A 17,457-nucleotide genomic window follows, 5' to 3' on the forward strand; every position below is an offset into this window, starting at 1 on the left:
ATCTTTTTCTTCTTGATTTTAGGGATTCTTAATGTATTTTTAATTATTAAGTTTTGTGAATTATACTTCTTGCAAATATCTTCTCCTATCTTGTGGCTTCTGTTTTTTTCCTAAGGTGTCAGTTTTAAGGTAATAGAATTAGTCAATTTTTCCCTTAAATTTTGCGCTTTGTGTATCCTTTTATGAAATCCTTTTCTACCCTGAGGTGATAAACTTTTTCATCTGTATTTGTCTATAAGTTTAAAGTTTGCCCTTCACTTTTAAGTAGTTAACCGATTTGAAATTAATTTTTGGGTATTAATTAATTAATTGTATGAGATATGAACCCAATTTCTTTTTTGTTTGTTTGTTTTGGATAACCCATTGTCCCAACATAATTAACATTTTATCCTTTCCCCAGTGATCCACAGCGTCGGTTATGCCATATATCCAGTTTACAGATAATATATCTGTTTGGGGGCTGTCTGTTTTGTTAGTCTGCTTGTCCATCCTTGCACCAATATCAAGTTGTCTCAATTTAGAATAATATTAAGTTTTCATTTCTGGCTGGGCTAGCATTCCCACATTTTTTCTCCTACCTTTTTATTCTTCATTCAGCCTGTTTCTACACTTCAAAATAATTCTTGCTTTACGAAACTTTATTTCTCTAGAAAGCTGTCACCAATTGCTATTGCTGTTTCCCAAGAAAAGGGATTATTTCTTAACTCTGAGAGATCATGGCCTTAGAAGAAATTATCTCACATTATTGTGAATTATTTCACTAGCACCAATAAATCTTAAGGACTATTTTCATCTATAAGATAGCGTTTTGCTCCCAACTGTAATTAACTCGTTGTATACCACATCTAAGATTCCATAAATCACAAACACTTGGCCTGGAGTCCCTTGATGAGTTTATATGACACATATTCTGCTTTATGGAGGACAGCCAACACAAAGAATGGTGCTTTTTCTCACAAAAACATATGGCTGATTATGAGGAGATTTGGCTGGTTCACAAACAGAACTAGGGTCTGGAAAATAATGTTCATAGCGCTGCATCCCAGGATGGTCTTTAAGGACATGTCAAAGTTACTTTGTTTTTCACTTTTTCATCCATACATAATGATTCATTAGACATGAAATTGTGTGAAGAAAAGGAGATAATTGAAGTTGAGATTTAAGTAGTTCAGTGAAGTTCATGTATCAGAGAGAGACTATTTCACTGCTAAGTACTGAAAGGGTAGGATTCCTTACAGTGATGAATTTACCACGCTTTAATTTCTGGCCCTTTTAGACTTAGAAGTCCAGTAAGTTCAGCTATAAACAGTAGATTTATCTCTGAGGAACTGACTCACATTTAACTTGTCCACAAAGACTGATGTATAATACTGAATGTCCATTTATTAATTGACAGTTGTTACAAGGTTTGTGATATTTGCCAAGCCAGATCTGGAGCTTCCTTCTGAGCATAGAAGATTATTCTATTTAATCTATTTAATCAATTCAATTCAATTCTATTAATTCAATCAATTATTAACTAAGTAATTATTGAAAGTCTATTGTGAACCAAGTATGATCACAAGAAGCTAACTTAGTTGTATAATTCAAAAGCTTAATGATGCCAGGTGTATCAGTCATCTACTACTAAGTAACAAAGCACCTCAAACTTAGTGGTTTAAAACATCAATGGTCATTATTTTGCCCACAAAACTGTAATTTGGGAAGGATTCAGCAGGCACTGCATGTCTGTGTTCTACATGGTATCAGCTGGAACAGCCTGAATGCTGGAGGGAATTCGACACCTGGGGGCTGGAATCATCTGTGGGTTCACTCATTCACATGTCTGACAGCTGATGCTGGCTGTCTATCATGACGGCAGCTGGGGCTTTTGGCTGGGGCACCTGGACGTGGTCCCTTCCCATGGCTACTTGGCTTTCTCATAGTGTGATGGCTCTGTTCCAAGAGAGAACATCCAAGAGTAAAAAGGCAGAAATGCATGGCATTTTTATGAAGTGAGCTAGGAAGTCACACACATCACTTACACTGTGCTCTATTGGATAAGGCAGTTGAGAAGTTCTTCCCAGGTTCAAGGGGAGGGGATGCAGACCTTATCTCTCTTTGGGAGCAGTGTTACAGTCACATTGTAAAAAGAATTTGTAGGATGGGATATCGATGGCAGTCATTTCTGGAAAATACAATCTGTTACATCAGGCTGTCAGAATCTAATGCCTCCATCTCTCCACATTGAGATATAACTGTCCTTGAGTAAACAGATGACATTCTTAGCCCTATTCGGGGAATAACCCAAAAGAGTCATTAATTTTTAAATGGCTAAACTTGACACTACTGAATTGGATCTTTGGCTGTGACTCACATTTGAAAAAATGTATAGACTAGTAGAAAGGGCAGTGGGTAAACCGTCAAGAGATGTGAGTATCAGTCCCAATTTAGTCGTTATCCGTGAGACTTCGGCCAATATCAACTTCTCTGAACTGCCGTTTGACAATGAGGTTTTTTTTACTCTAAAATCATGTGACTTATACATACATGTTGATGACTATCTTGTGCATTGAATAAATTTTCCTTTCTACTTTCTTTTAAGAAAATATTTATTTAGGGGAAGGTTGTCAAGAAAGATGTTGTCAAAACTGCTAGGAGATGTAAATTTTAAAATCTGCCATCCACTGCAAGTCTGAAAACCCTCTAAGGGTGTTGCAATGTCTCTGTACTGGTGTTGGGAGAAGAAACGAATCTCCTGTTAGCCAACTGAAGACTAGATTTGTAGAAATCTGATCACCCGCACCTTCACTAAATGTCCCTTCTCTTAGAGTGAAGGAGGATATGAAGATGATTCAAAAAATCGACAGCATCCTTTACCAATCAGTCTAAAAAGAGATGCACTAAGCTTCCTTTGACCTTTTGGGAGCTTTGAATTTCAGCTCAGTAGAGCTTACAGACAGAGTCCTGGCAAAAGGGGAAAGTCACCTTCTTTTAGGGCAAGTTTTCGAAACCTCAATTGGCAATTTGGCCTAGAAAACTCTTTGTTGTAGGAGGCTGTTGTGGGCGTTGTAGGCTACTTAGCATCTCTGCCCTCTTCCCACTGGATGCCAGTAGCATCCCCTTCCCGTCTTGTGACAACTAAAAGTCTGCAGCAAAAGCATACCTGGTGGAAATGCTTTCGAATGTCATGCTGGGATTTGCAGATTTGTTCTGCTTATTCATCTCGATAAATACCCTAGTGTTTGAAAACACAGTGAGTCCTGTGCTCTGTGACTCTTTATAACCATAGAGCAGTGGATTTCAGAAGTCCTGGGCTCGGTCGCCAAGATTCTGACTTAACTGAGCTAGGAGGTCACCTAGGCAGGGTTTTATTGTTCTTTTGTTATTGTTGTTTCTTGACTTGTTTTTAGCTCCCAAGGTGATTCTAATATTCCACCCGGGATAAGAAACACTGCTTCAGAGAAAAGAGAACATGTCACTCTGAGTCTACCTAGGTGTGTGGGCATGTGATTGCCACCAAAGCACTGAGCAAAAGCTTTGACAGAGTTCCAGTCTTTTCATATCAGCAATAGTCACTCCTGGCCCATCTTAGGAGTCATATGATCAATGTCCCTGACAGGGAAGGGTACAATTACAAAGACAGAATTATCTGTGGCTTCAGAGATCAATCCTGGATCTCTGAAGCAAAAATGGAAAGAGATCTTTATAATTAATCTGACAAAAAGAGCTAATGGAGGAATTGAAATGCACAACAAACAAATGACAAAGATAAATACTTAGGATGATTGTCTTTCGTGTGAGAAGATGCTATTACTGACAGTGACGTTGACATCTATTGTTATGGTTAAAGTTAGAAAGGCAGAAATAATGTGTGCTTAGTAACAGGGATTACTTTCAGTGGTGCTATTAATAACGCTGTGCATTTGTATGCCCAGTATAATCAAGAAAGAAGACTAAGATGGATTTAATAAAAAGTGGAAACCTCATAGCTTTCCCAGTATTTAAACTTTCAAAACAAGCATTTTATTTGTCATAGATACTTGTAAGAATTTTTCAAGTGCAAATCAACAAACGGACATGTTTTTCACCATGATATAAGCTAGCACATGCCAGTTCTCCAACCAGGTGGAAATCTCTAAGAACTAGCTGGATTCTGGCCCCCACGAGTCACTAAGAATGGGAAACTTTTGACATTTAGAATTTCAGAAACTTTTGGTTGAGAATTAGAATGTTTAACACAGGTTTGGGAGATAAACAGCACAGTGGCAGGAGCAGCAGCATTTCAGGGGAAGAAAGGAGCAAAGGTTTCTTAAGAATAATACAGAAATAGCTTCATATTTGTGCTTAGGCTTCCTGAATTTCAAGGGCATAAGTCTGCCCTAAATAGGGAATTCCATGTTTTCCTCAATATCCTCCCCGTCCTCTCACTGCGTCAGTCCCTGCATGGTAATACCAACACTAGATATATTTCTTCAGAAAAGCTCGAAATTTATAAATTTCTCAAAGAAATAGAAGTTTATGTGAAAATGAAGCAAACAGAAATGCTTCATCCTGTTCCAGACCTCCCCAAAGGCAAAACCTGACTCACAAACCACCATCATCCCTGCCAAGAGCGAATTAGGGACTTTCGCATGTGCTTCAGTGGGAAGCCCATCAAGGTGAAAGAAGACAAACCCTGAAGTGAGGATTCTAAAAATTACTGCAATTATTGTAAATAGTATCATTTTCATTATTATTAGGTAGTTATCAAAGATTTAAGGGCATGAAAGAATGAAGACCCAAGTTGTATTGAGTTCAAGTTTCTCCTCCAGAAATTACACGGTCACAAGTTTTGCATCAAAGTGAAGGAGTGCTCTATTGGTGAAAGAAATCCCACAGACCTGATGCTCTTGTCTCTGAGGAGGAGATTCTCTACTCTGTATCAACTTGTTTTTGCTATATTGCCCTTCTCGCTCCCCTGAGATGGAGAAAAGTGTGTGATCCTTCAACATTGTGGGCTGGAAAGCAGAAAACCCACAATCCTTGTCCTGCCTTGGCTCTGCTTGTCTGTGTGCTATTATCTAATTAGCTTCATCTCAATGCCCTTCAGTTACTAAACTGGGATTGGCAAGTCCCTTACAGATGTGTTGTCACTAAAGGTTCTGAGTTCCTAAGACTGAAAGGAGTATTTTGAAAATCCAAGGGCTGTGCATCCAGATTATAATGAGAATGTAAAATCCTGATGGCAGTAAATCTGTTCCAAGGAATTTTTGCTACAATATGTGTGATTCCACTATTCTAATCAGACTGTAGTGTCAAGAGATGCTTTAGATAGCAACCAGTGACATTTCTGATTGGGCATTTTAATAATAATTACTAATATCAGATGGTCATTTCTGTACACAAAGTACTGTTAGAGATATCTAATCCTTGCAGTCACATGGTGTGGGGTGGGCAGCAACAGATTTTATGGTGACATCTGTGGCTTTTGCCAGTTTGGGACCCCCTACCTAAGAATAAGGCCTCAGAGGGGAAAATTAGAGCCAAGAGATGAAGAGACTGACATGATTTGTTTACCCATATCCAGCTGTACCTGAAGATCTACTTACTTTGCTGCTCTTTAAATTAGATGAGACTAAAAAGTCCTTTTTTATTTAACCCAAATTAAATTGGAGTTCTGTGCCTTGCAACCCAAAGTATCATGACCAACCTGTTATTGTCCCTATCTAAAATAAAAAGAGGAAACTGGTCAGAAAGGTGAAGTAATTTCAACAGCGCCACCAAGAGGAAGAGACAAGACTTGAATCTACTGACTCTTGTCTTCCTTTTACATGTACCCAACTGAGCTAATAATATTTGATAATGTCCAACAAACATGTAACACATCTGTTCGGGAAGCTCTTCCAATAATAGCCTCCAAGCATTTCCTGAGCTTCCTTCCAGGATGATGATATAAGCATTTTTGCTAAATTCAAGTTACTCGCAAGTCACACAATCCAATTAGAGAACAAAGCCTATGCAAAAGAAGCCATTAGTTTGCAAAGGGATAAGGCAAATGATGAGGCCATATAAAAATTGAGAAGGTCTGTGGAAAGGGGCTAGTGGATGCCAGGACTCTTGTTTATGAGGAAGACTCAACCTTAATTAGTGTAAGGAAAAGAGTTTCTTTAGTTAAACTATTAGAAGGGTGGGAGTAAAGTTGGCCTCAAGAATGACTCTGTGTCTTATCTAGCTTCTCTCTTCTCTCTGCTTCTCAGTTCTATCCTCTTCTCCTGTAGTTGATTTTCTCTACAAAGCAGATTGACTTCCTTCAGTTAGTCTCTGGCAACTAGAATGGGCTCATCCACATAGCACGTGACCAGGAAGGAAAAGGTTCGTCACAGCAGCTCCAGTTCACAATTCTTAGGGAAGAGATTGGCCCGTTGGCTAATCACTGTGATGAGGAGTGTGCAGAAGTTCCATATGCTTCCAGCTTAATCGAGTATCATTCACTGTGGTCATGGAGATGGAATCTTATTAGATCGCTTTGGTAACAGCTGATGGGAGGCAGGAGGTGGGAAAAGAAGGAGTTCCCCAAAAAGGAGAAGAGAGCTGTTCCCATAAAAAGAGAAGAGTGGTGGGTATATAGAATAATAATTGTCTACCACAGCAAGAGAAGAGAGGGAGTGCCCCGGGGAGGACTGAGGTGGGCTTTAAAGATGCAGAACATTTGGACATGTACAAAAAAGAGACTATCTGGCAGTTCCACAATCCCATGTTCTGTGACTTAGAAGAATCAAAAATCAGAAGCAAAGGGATAGGAAGGATGGAACCTGGGGAGCCAGCCTTGAGGGGAGCAAGAGTTTCCTATAGAGAAGTGCCAGTTGTTTCTAGTTACTAATTCCTCCATATAAGAACAACCACATACACTCCCTGACAGAGGCCGGGGGCGGGGGGTGGGGGGGGGGGAGGATTCAAACGAGCAGTGCTTTATTTCTTAGTCACACAGCAAATGATTAGATTTAAATGACACCTTCATTTTTGCAGCCAGAACGGTATAGAAACGTGTTCTTATTTGTGACTTTTTGTGTGAGATATTAAGTTACACTTGCCTAGGAAAGGCCTCTGCCTTACCCGATCTAAACTCAAGTCAAATCCACTTTTTAATGTCACAGCTACCAGGAGCACTATGGCCACCTAGATGGTGTTGATGAGGAGTGAGGGATGTATTCTTTGCAATTTCCTTTTGAGTTAGAAAATTTGGATTGATTTGTAACATTGCTTTTAATCTTACCTCCATCTCCCAAGAAGTAATCCTAGTGAGTAAGAAATTCACTTAGCAATCCATGTGAGAACTCTTGCTGACATTTGCTCACTGTAAGGGGAGGTGGTGGGGCAGAGGATGGAATATGTTGTGGATATAGTATGAGAACTGTTAATACCTTATAGGTTAATTGGCTTCTTGCAGCCTGGTTTTGGCATCTCAGCACCTTGTAAAATATTCCTTCTATGAGAAAATGCAATCTGAGTGGCCTATTGGCTGAACCACAATTCTATAAATAAAGGACTCTCTGAAGGAAGTTATTAGATTGCCCAGATGGGACTGTTTATGAAACAGCCTCTAGGCCAGGCAGAGGAGTTGATGCAGGAGGAAGACGGAGCCATTGGAAGTGTCCAGGGATGGAAGTGACAGAATGAAATCAGTTTTTTGGACCTCTCAGAAAGGTTGCATCATGAGGACAACTGGACAACGGAGAGGCTGGTATCAGAATCAGCAGTCCCCAAGCAGTGACTGTTAATCTGATGGCTTTTTTTTAGGAAGAGGGAAGATAAATGTACGGGAATTCCCTAGGATTCTTCACAGAAGCCATTAGAGGTCTCTGAGGAAACAAAGGCCTTTATTCTCTATGGCATGATAACATCACGTTCTTTCTAGCTTACAGATAGTAACTCTGTACTTGAAAACAGACAGTCTTCCCCTTGGAGTGGGGAAAACACAGGCATAAACAGCGGCATTCTGTTGGGGTCATGCTTCAGTCAAAAGCCTTAAAAGCTGAGTGGGCACTTGCTCATGCAGAAATGGAAGCAGTGGTGGTTTATGATGAAACCTGTCCCTTCAATACAGTCCAGCAGGAAATGGTTCTTAATAATTCTTGTGTCCCTTAAAATTGCTTTCTACCAGCTCCTGAAAAATAATGTACGCACCTGAAGAAAAAGTTCTTATTCCTTCAGAAATGTTTCTCTCATAATTAATAATAGGTGACAGTCTCCTTCCTATAACTTCTCAGGGACCCTGGATTTTGCGGTATGACACTAGATTTACTATTTGCCTCAGAGTTCCCGCAGTAGCCGTGCTTTATTCCTCTGAGATCAGCATGTCAACAATTTCGTCATGAATGTATACGTTTGTATTAGTTTCCTATTGCTGTTATAACAAATTACTAAAGTAATTACTTAAAACCACACCCATTTATTATCTTACAGCTCAGGAGGTCAGAATTCTGAAATGTGTCAGCAGGGCTGCATTCCTTCTGGGGGGATCCATTTCCTTGTCTTTTCTAGCTTCTAGAGGCTGTCTGTATTCCTTGGCTCATGGGACCTTCCTCTACTTTCAAAGCCAGCAGTGTAGCATCTTAAAATCTCCCTCTCTGACCTCGGCTTCTGTCGTCACACCACCTCCTCTGAGACTGGTCTCCTGTCTCCCTCTTCCCTTTATAAGGACCCTTGTCATTACATTGGGCCCAACTGGAGAACCCAGGAGAATCTCCCCATCTCAAGATCCTTCATTTAATAACATCTACAAAGTCCCTTTTGCCATATAGGTGAAATACTCACAGGTTCTGAGGGTTAGGATATGAACATCTTTGGGACTGGGGGGCATTATTCTGTCTACCACACCCATTTTTTAAGTGCCTCTTCTACTTATTCCAATGAAGGGATACTGGCAAAGAGTATCTAAAGTCTCATTGGTAAAACAATCCACATGATTAAAGAAAATGTACTGTGAAAGTCAAAGGGTGCAGTATTCCCATAAACAGTTCGTTTGGGGTCATGACGTTGAGGAGAGGGTGGAGCAGGAGGGGCCTGTCTCGAGGCCTTGATTCTATTTTGCTGGGTTTTCCCAGCTCAGAATGAATGGGGAAGGGACTCCTTTGTCTTCCTCCCACGTTGGAGGGCCCCTGACACCCCCTTGCCTTTCTCCATCCCCATGCAATAAAGTTGAACATTTAGAGCTATTTCTTTGCATATTTTCAATCAACTCCTAAAATTTGCTAGGGCAGGAATCAGTTGGGTTTCTGCTTTTATGACTGAAAGTATGTGCTGAATTTTTTAAGAGACACAAACTTGGCAGTTTCTAAGCCGGTACAATTCCACAGTGAAAGAAGGGAATGTATTAGCCAACAGAAGGGGGGAAAAATGCCCAAACCTCTGTGCACACTAGTGTCTGATCATCCATGGGAGACTGATTACTCGATGCTGGAAGTCCGCACTGCGTGGCTCCCCGCCTCAGGTTCTGCATAGTCAGGAGGTAAGTGTGTGATTGTTGTTTAATATTTCCTGCCTAAGGAACATTTAAAAGGCATAGTGTTCAGGCTAACAGGAGCTCAAATGCTGCCTCTATAGCAGTTTGACCTTGAGCAAGATACTGCAATTGTGCATCTGCTTTCCTGTTTGCAGAAAAGGGCAATGTGCACTGACAGTGCCGCTTGGGCCTTTTAATAACCTTCCACTTAAATTGCCAGTATTTTTGTTGCTATAAGAATAAATAGGATCATCTTGGAGTGCCAACATTCTGTGTTAGGTCTTATAGCAACAAATATCAATGAACAACTGACTTGCATAGTTAGTTTTCACCAGCATACATAGGATAGTTCTGTGGGGGTTTTTTAATGTTTTGTTATTAGTTGGTGAAACCCAGTACCTCTGGAAGTGTGATGAAGACTACAAAGCTATCATTCAGCAGCTCTGGCAGAATTAAAACCTAATTGATGAGGACTTATAGGTAATTATGGCATACTGAGGTCAGATCAGAAACTCCCTCACCCAAAATTATCTAATGAAATGAAGAAAAATAAATTATTAGGAAAAGCAAAAATTCAACCATGGTCACAGGTCAGTAGTAAAAATATCAAAAAGTTTTGGGATGGAAAGTTCTTAAAGAAGATTCTGAAATGATTCAACATCGTTGCTAACCTCCACTTGAAACAGTGCTAGTGAGCCAGACAAACCTTCGAAGTATCACTAATGCCTAATGAAAAGGATATAAGGCAATATCCATATATTTTCTGTATTATATGAGAATTGACAGAAGAAGTGGCAATTCTACTGGATAAAAATGACATAAAATTAGAAAACATATAACCACAGTGGACTCTGACATGAGTACAGACTCTAAGATTCCATGCTCAATTGGTAGAATAATCTGAATCTTAGGATAACTGTCAACTATGGAAATAAGAGAACTTTTACTTCCCTCACCACTACTACTAGGTAGAAAATTGATAACTTTTTATTAAAGGAGACTAGTTGCAGCTGATCTTACATTATTACCCCCATATCTTCAGAGTATGAAAAATGAATCAAACCTAAAACCCAACTCACAAACTGTAGATTAAAGGGAAGACAAACATGTCTTGGATAAGGTGAGAGTAAAGGAGGGCCAAAAAAATCTGAGCACACTATATACAAACGAGTAAAGCAGCTGGAGAGTAGGGCCTGCATTAAACAGGAGCAAGATGAAAAGTAGACTTATAGAAACTGTATAAGTATTTAGCAGAAAAATAGAAGAAAGAACAGGGGAAAAAAAGGAATAAATGGAGGAAGAAACCATTTTAGAAAAAAAAGAATCTATAAAAGAGAGGTAATTTCCCATGAATGTTTTATGGTTTAGAATAATAAGAACGTGAGCTCAACAAAAACCTGGATGACGAAACAATGGAATGAAATCAAAATGGAGCTTGGAGAATTGAGGCAAGAAATTGAGAAGAAAAATGATTCCATTATAGACACAATAAATTAATTGAACATAACAGGAAACACAATAACACGACTGAGAAGAGAATTACTTACTTAAGGAAAGTCTTGAGATATTCGCAAAGGAAAACGACAGAATGCTCAAATCAATTCTGGAAAAAAAAATATTGTGGAAGATGGAGAAACTGATTCAACATAAGGAAAATTGCTACCCCTGAATGTTCCTGATAAGGTAAGGAAGATCATAAATGAAACAGAAAGGCATTCAAAGAGATGCCCTGAAAAGTGAGGACTTGATCTGCAAGTTGAAAAAACTCAATTTGTTTTAGAAGAAAAAATAGATTCACAGTGATTGACACTCGGACAAACCTGGCTAAGCTTTTAAAATTTACTGAAAAAAAGACATTCTTCAGGCATTCAGACAGCAAGAAAGGGAGATGTTAGTATGGCTTTAAGCTTTCCACGTTGACATTCAAAGCTAGAATACAGGAGCAAATTCTATACAATTCGTAGAGAAAAAAAGTATGACCCATGAATACCATGCCCAATCAAGTTGTCTTCACGGAATAAAGTTCATATACACTCTTAAAGATGCAAGAACTATAGCCATACAGTACTCACACAGTCGTTATGGAATAAAAGTACCTTGTAAGTTCCCAATAACGAAGACATTGTTTTTAAATTAACTTGGAAGTGCAGAAGATGAAGAAAAAGACTGTTGGTGAACATTAAATTCATAGAGAAATGGAATCAAGAAACAGTGGAAATTGTGGTCACAGAATAGAATATGTATGTTATTCTGACTGTGAGAATGTGTGCCTCCATGCACACAAATGCACATAATGAAAATTAAGTAATGAGAGGAGAAATTAGGAGGAATGATAAGAACCTAATCCCATCATCATTTATAGCAAGGAATCTAAAACAGAAACTTTTCAAAAATACAAAAATGACATCAAAATCTTAATTGTTTTCATAATCTTTTAAAAGAAAATTGAAGAAATTTCTGAGGAGATAATATGTGTTGAGTTTAAGAAATATTGCTCCTAAGCTTTAAATGAGTTTTATTGCATTTCAGCTTTTTTCTGCTACATTAAGTATAGTATAATTGCATCATTTAATTTATGGATTTATGGATGCTGCAGAACTTCACACCTTTGTGAAATCCCACTCCATTAGACCAGTGCCTGGGGCATAAGGGTGACAGTTATTCAATAGAACTTCAACACAAAATGCCAAATTGGGAAGACAGGTGGCCAATCTTTTCTGGTTTTTCAAAAAACAGAATGTTTGTGGCTCTGATTAAGATTTAGATTCTAATGCAGCAAATGTTTATGGAGCATCCACTATGAACAGCTATTAGGGTTCTACGCTAGATGGTGTCACTTACATTGTCTGGTTTAGTAATCAAAACAATAAATCAACTTATAAACTTATACAGACTGTATTAAAACAGACAGAAATGCTCCTTGTGAGCAACTAGGAGCCCTTCCTAATTTTCCACCCTTTCTTTTACGTCTATTGAATGGTTTAGATGACTAGACATACACACACAGATTTTCCTTCTTTTCTTTCCTGTAGTCTAGCTTAGAGGGTCTCATGTATAATGTTCATAAGAATTAGTGAACAACATTTATACATGAAAACAAATATTCCCTACAGTATGGGTGATTTAAAAATCTTTAGGAAAAATAGTAACTTTATACATTGGTTTTACAATCAACTGCAAATTAAAATATTACATAACTAACAATTCAAGTTACTTACTTAAAAAGTCATTTATATACTATGAATGCATTTACATGGATTGAAATCTATTCACCCTGTTCACTGTCTATCAAGCTAGTGATTTATCCAAATGGTTGGAGAGATATGTGAAATGACCTTCACCTAAGGCTAAAATTGTTATTTCTGAGTGGTAGGAAGTTAGACGATTTTTGAAAATTTACTATCTTTTTCATACTTTGATATTTTGTTAGAATGCTCTGTAATGATCATGCATCATTATGGACTGAACTGTGTCCTCCCAAAATTTGTATGTTGAAGCCTTCAACCCCCAGTGTGACTGCATTTGAAGATAGAGCCTTTGGAAAAGTAAGTAAGGTTAAATGGGGTCATGAGAATAGGACCCTAATCCTATAGGACTGGTGACCTATAAGAAAAGGAAGAGACACCATGAGTGTGTGCGCACAGAGGACAGGCTGTGTGAGGACACAGAAAGAAGGCAGCCACCTGCTAGCCAACGAGAGAGGCCTCAGGAGAAACCAGCCCTACTGGCACCTTGGTCATGGAATTTCAGCCCCCAGAACTGCTGTTTAAGCCACCCAGTTTGTGGTATTTAGTTATGGCAGCCCAAGTCGACTAATACAAAAACTTCATTTTACACAAGCTCGTTCTCTCTCTCTCTCTCTTTCTCTCCCACTCTCTCTCGTTGTTGATAAAATGCCTGAAGGCCTTTTGAGAAAAAATGTTCCATAAATGTAGAGACATAATCACACTAAAGCCCTAAAGAGTGTGCAAGGGACCTGACTTTATCCACACTTACCAAGACTGCAAAATTGTTCTCAGAGTTTCTGAAGAACAGGCTCTCTCCTGAGAACATTCTGAACTGTCCATTTCCAGTCACGTCACAGATCACCAAAAGAGCTACTGCTTTTACAATAGGTTGGCACTTTAGCTCTGGGTCCTCTCAGGACCCAGAAAGTACAATGGTCTATTTCCTACTTTTCAAGCTTAAAAATGTCTTGGGCTATGTGAAGGAAATGGTTCAACTTCATATTTAACCATCTTTCCCCAGAATCTTGAGAAAACAAACCGTAGGCTAGGCTCTTTCTCCATTTGGCCATTCTAGCATAGAGAAGAGACAAAATGGACCAAATTTACCTCTTTCATGAATCCAATATTTTCCAAAGTTTATTTCCACTGGATTCTCCACAAATACATGGTTTCAAAGTCAAATGCATTTGAAAAATATTGTCTATCAACTCTTTTCAAATGGATTTCTCAGGATCCTTGGACATAATTTCAGAGCTCTGGGAGTCCTCTATAAGAATTTTTAAACTTTATGTTTTTATTTTAACAATCATCAAAAATTTATATTTTCTAGACTATGTATACCATCTCTTTATGATGCAACTGTCCCAAGATTTTGGTGTCGATGTTTCCATTTGTGTTTATTAATTCAGGCCTATGCCAAGATGGCATGATACTCTGGGATCGAAACAAAATACAGTTTAGCAGCATTTCCAAAACAGAAAAATGATCAGAGAATTGAGATATTATAAGACACATGGTAGTGGATGATGCTAACCTCAGAAGAACCTGCGTTGTAGCAAGTGTGCAGTATTGACCCTGAGAGGGGAGTCAGTGGGGGCTTCTCATTTTAGTACTTTTGAAGAGGGGCTTCTCATTTCCCACCTTTGAACAGTTGATTAGCAGTATAAATATGGCTTTGTAAATATTAAATATGTCATGTAGTAATAGTGTTAAATATACCATGAAGAGCTTTCTGTTTCTGATTCCAGCAATAATTGGATTGGATACCCAGAAAAGAAATAAGTAACTAATGACTTACATTTTGAGAATTTCCGTGTCAATTTTCCCCTGTAAAATCATTTATTTTTTTAAGATATCTGTTATTTCTGCAGCTCCCAGATGTCCTCATTTTCTTTGGCAATCTTATTTTATTTTTTCTTTTCTGGGCCTTATAAACATCGAAAATGCAGAAATGTGATAAACCTGTAGCTATCTTTGAAACTTAAGGCCTTTGTGCTTCAGAAGAGAAAGATGAACTTTTAGAGAGGACACTATCTGGCAATTGTTTCATGCTTCTGTTTCTGGCAATTGCTATGCCTGCTATGCTCAATTGCGTGCTATGAAGCTCAAAAGCTAATGTAATGAAATTATAAGGCAGGGAGACCGTTTGTACCCATCCAGGGTTTGCTTGGTTCCTCATCGATATCTCTTTCCATTGATAATTTCTTTTTCATCAGCATCTAGGGGAAATATGAATATCTTCTGCTGGGATAAATGCTCTGCCACATTCCTTGGGATTCCAGGATCAATACATAGATTAACTAAAGGTGTGTTACCACTTTTGTTGTTGTTCCTAAGATCTTCTAAGACCTTCTTTCCCAAAACAGCTTCTTATCTTTGTGAAAGTCATCTCTTTCACTGAAAACGTGGGCTCCTATCTTCTGTTTATTTATTGCTGTATGTCCTTTTAGGCTAGAGGTTGGCAGACGTTTTCTTTAAATAGCCAGATAGTAAATATCTCCAACTTTGTAGGCCACATGGCCTCAGTCACAGCTACTTAACTCAGATATTGTAGCATAAAAACAGATACAGATAATATGTAAATGAATGGACATGACTGTATTTCAGTAAAACTTTGTTTACAAAGATGAGTGGAGGGAGATTTGGCCAAAGGGCTATAGTTTTAAATCCCTGTTCTAAACTTAAGAAAGTAATGAAGAAAATGTTAATAAGCAGACTAAACTTACAAGTATGCTGTGTCTTTAGCTGTTACATTATCAATAACACAAAAACTTAGTAAATATTCTTCCAGTATTTGAGAACTATAATCCAATGTGGCAAAGAGTTTACTCACATGATTGATGAATGAGTGAAGTTCCCGTCATCTTTGTTGTTTCACTTCCATCTCAGTGGTTAACGGAAATAAAAATGTCAACTAGTATTCGGATCAAAACTACACTTGTTTGTCAATTACAACTGTAGGCTGGCTATGAATACAAAAGTTTGGCAAAAATCAAAGAAAGCAATCTATGGGAATCAATTGGCTATGTAGAATTTACTATAAAGAGTATTGTGTATTTATTATTTGAAAATTGTGTGCTACTCTTCTTTTTACCAATAAAATTTATAGTAAGTGTATATGTATATATATAGATTAAATATAGATATGCATATATTGTCCTTTTTTGAGGAGCCATAATAGTCATATGAGATCTACCTGTACTAGAAATCTATAGCAATCCAATGATTGACCTCATGTGACCATTATGCTCAGGATTTTGGTCTAGGCACTAGGAAAATCTTGGTAAAAATCAATCCTTACAGAATCCTCTGGGGGCCACATTGCAAGATGATTAAGCTCACAGTTCTAATGAAGAAAACTAATCTGAGTTCAAATCTTAGCTCCACCTCATAGCTGTATAATCTAGTATAATTAATTTTATCCATTTTTGTCTACATTTCCCCATTTATCAAATACAGAATAATGATAATATCCAACTCACAGGTTTTTGGAACGATTAAATGAAAAAATTTACATGAAGGATTTGGCACAGTTCTTGATAAATAAAGGCAGCCCAACAATATTATCTTTAAACTTATAACAATTATAATTATCTAAATGTTTTAGAGAGTGCTAGTTGTTCCCCAATATTCACTCCTTATTTCTTAATTAGTAATAAACTCTCCTATATTTAGTTGGGCACTTGACTTCTAGGAATAAAGACTATGTTTCCCAGCCTCTCCTAATAGGTAGGTATGTCCACATGTCAGAAGAAGTGGTTTGTGTAACTTTAAGGAAGAATCATTGGGCTGGCTCTGTGGCCGAGTGGTTAAGTTCCCGTGCTCCACTGCGGCGGCCCAGGGTTCAGACCCTGGGCACAGACATGGCACCGCTCGTCAGGCCACGTTGAGGCAGCGTCCCACATCCCATGACTAGAAGGACCTGCAACTAAGATATACAACTATGTATTGGGGGGGTTTGGGAAATAAAGCAGGAAAAAAAAAAAAAAAAAGAATCATTAAAGGACAAAGATGCTCCCCTTTTCATCTCTTCTTCCTTCCTCTTGACTGTACCGTAGCTGTGATGACTGGAGTTTAAGCAGCCATCTTGGTCCAGAAGGTGGTGGAAACATTTTGAGGATGATAATACTATCGTGTAGAAGGAGTCTAAGTCCCTGATGATTACGGAGCTGCCCTACAAGTCCTGAACTACTGACTCCCCATCTTTGTTAATATGAAAGAGAAATAAACTTTTATTTAAGTCACTGTCTTTCTGCATTTTCTGTCACTCATGGTTGAACTTAATTCTGACTGACATACTGGGCACGTTCCATATTTCATCAGTCAAACTTACCATGTGGACTTTGACCATGAGGGCTTTTCAAAGTGTTCCTACTTGATCTCATCTCCAAATTGGGCTTTATTTCTTTGTTCTCTAGTTTCTCTCATGACTTTGCTCTGGCCACTGTACATACTAGGGTGATCAACTGTCCCAGTTTGCACAGGGCTGGAAGAATTCCTGGAACACAGGATATTTAGTGCTAGAACCAAGAAAGTTCTGGACAAACCAGGGTAAGTTGGTCATACCAGCACATACTGAGTAAGCCAGCCAATTCTCCTTTTTTCTCGGTAGTTTTATAAGCCTTGGATCCAGATTTTTCTCACAAATAGTGTTAGCCCATCTAAAATAACTAAGAGTATCTTCCTCTAGAACATGCTGGCAAAGTTTGTCTGTAAAGGATTAGATAGTAAATATTGCAGGCTTGCAGACCATTTGGTCTCTGTAGC

The 17,457-nt window shown here is 38.4% G+C and overlaps 1 long non-coding RNA gene across 2 annotated transcripts; it reads left to right on the forward strand.

Moving 5' to 3' along the window:
- Positions 1–6,461: 6,461 nt before the first annotated feature.
- Positions 6,462–16,939, forward strand: LOC139076044 (uncharacterized). Of its 2 annotated transcripts, XR_011527274.1 has the most exons (4): positions 6,484–6,577; positions 12,894–13,008; positions 14,907–14,996; positions 16,749–16,939. It is a non-coding gene; the product is annotated as an uncharacterized lncRNA (long non-coding RNA). The 2 variants fall into 2 exon arrangements; XR_011527273.1 differs by lacking the exon at positions 12,894–13,008 and having other exon boundaries at positions 6,462–6,577.
- Positions 16,940–17,457: the final 518 nt, after the last annotated feature.

The sequence above is a fragment of the Equus przewalskii genome, chromosome 15 (genome assembly GCF_037783145.1).
Source record: "Equus przewalskii isolate Varuska chromosome 15, EquPr2, whole genome shotgun sequence".
NCBI classification, from domain to species: Eukaryota; Metazoa; Chordata; class Mammalia; order Perissodactyla; family Equidae; genus Equus; species Equus przewalskii.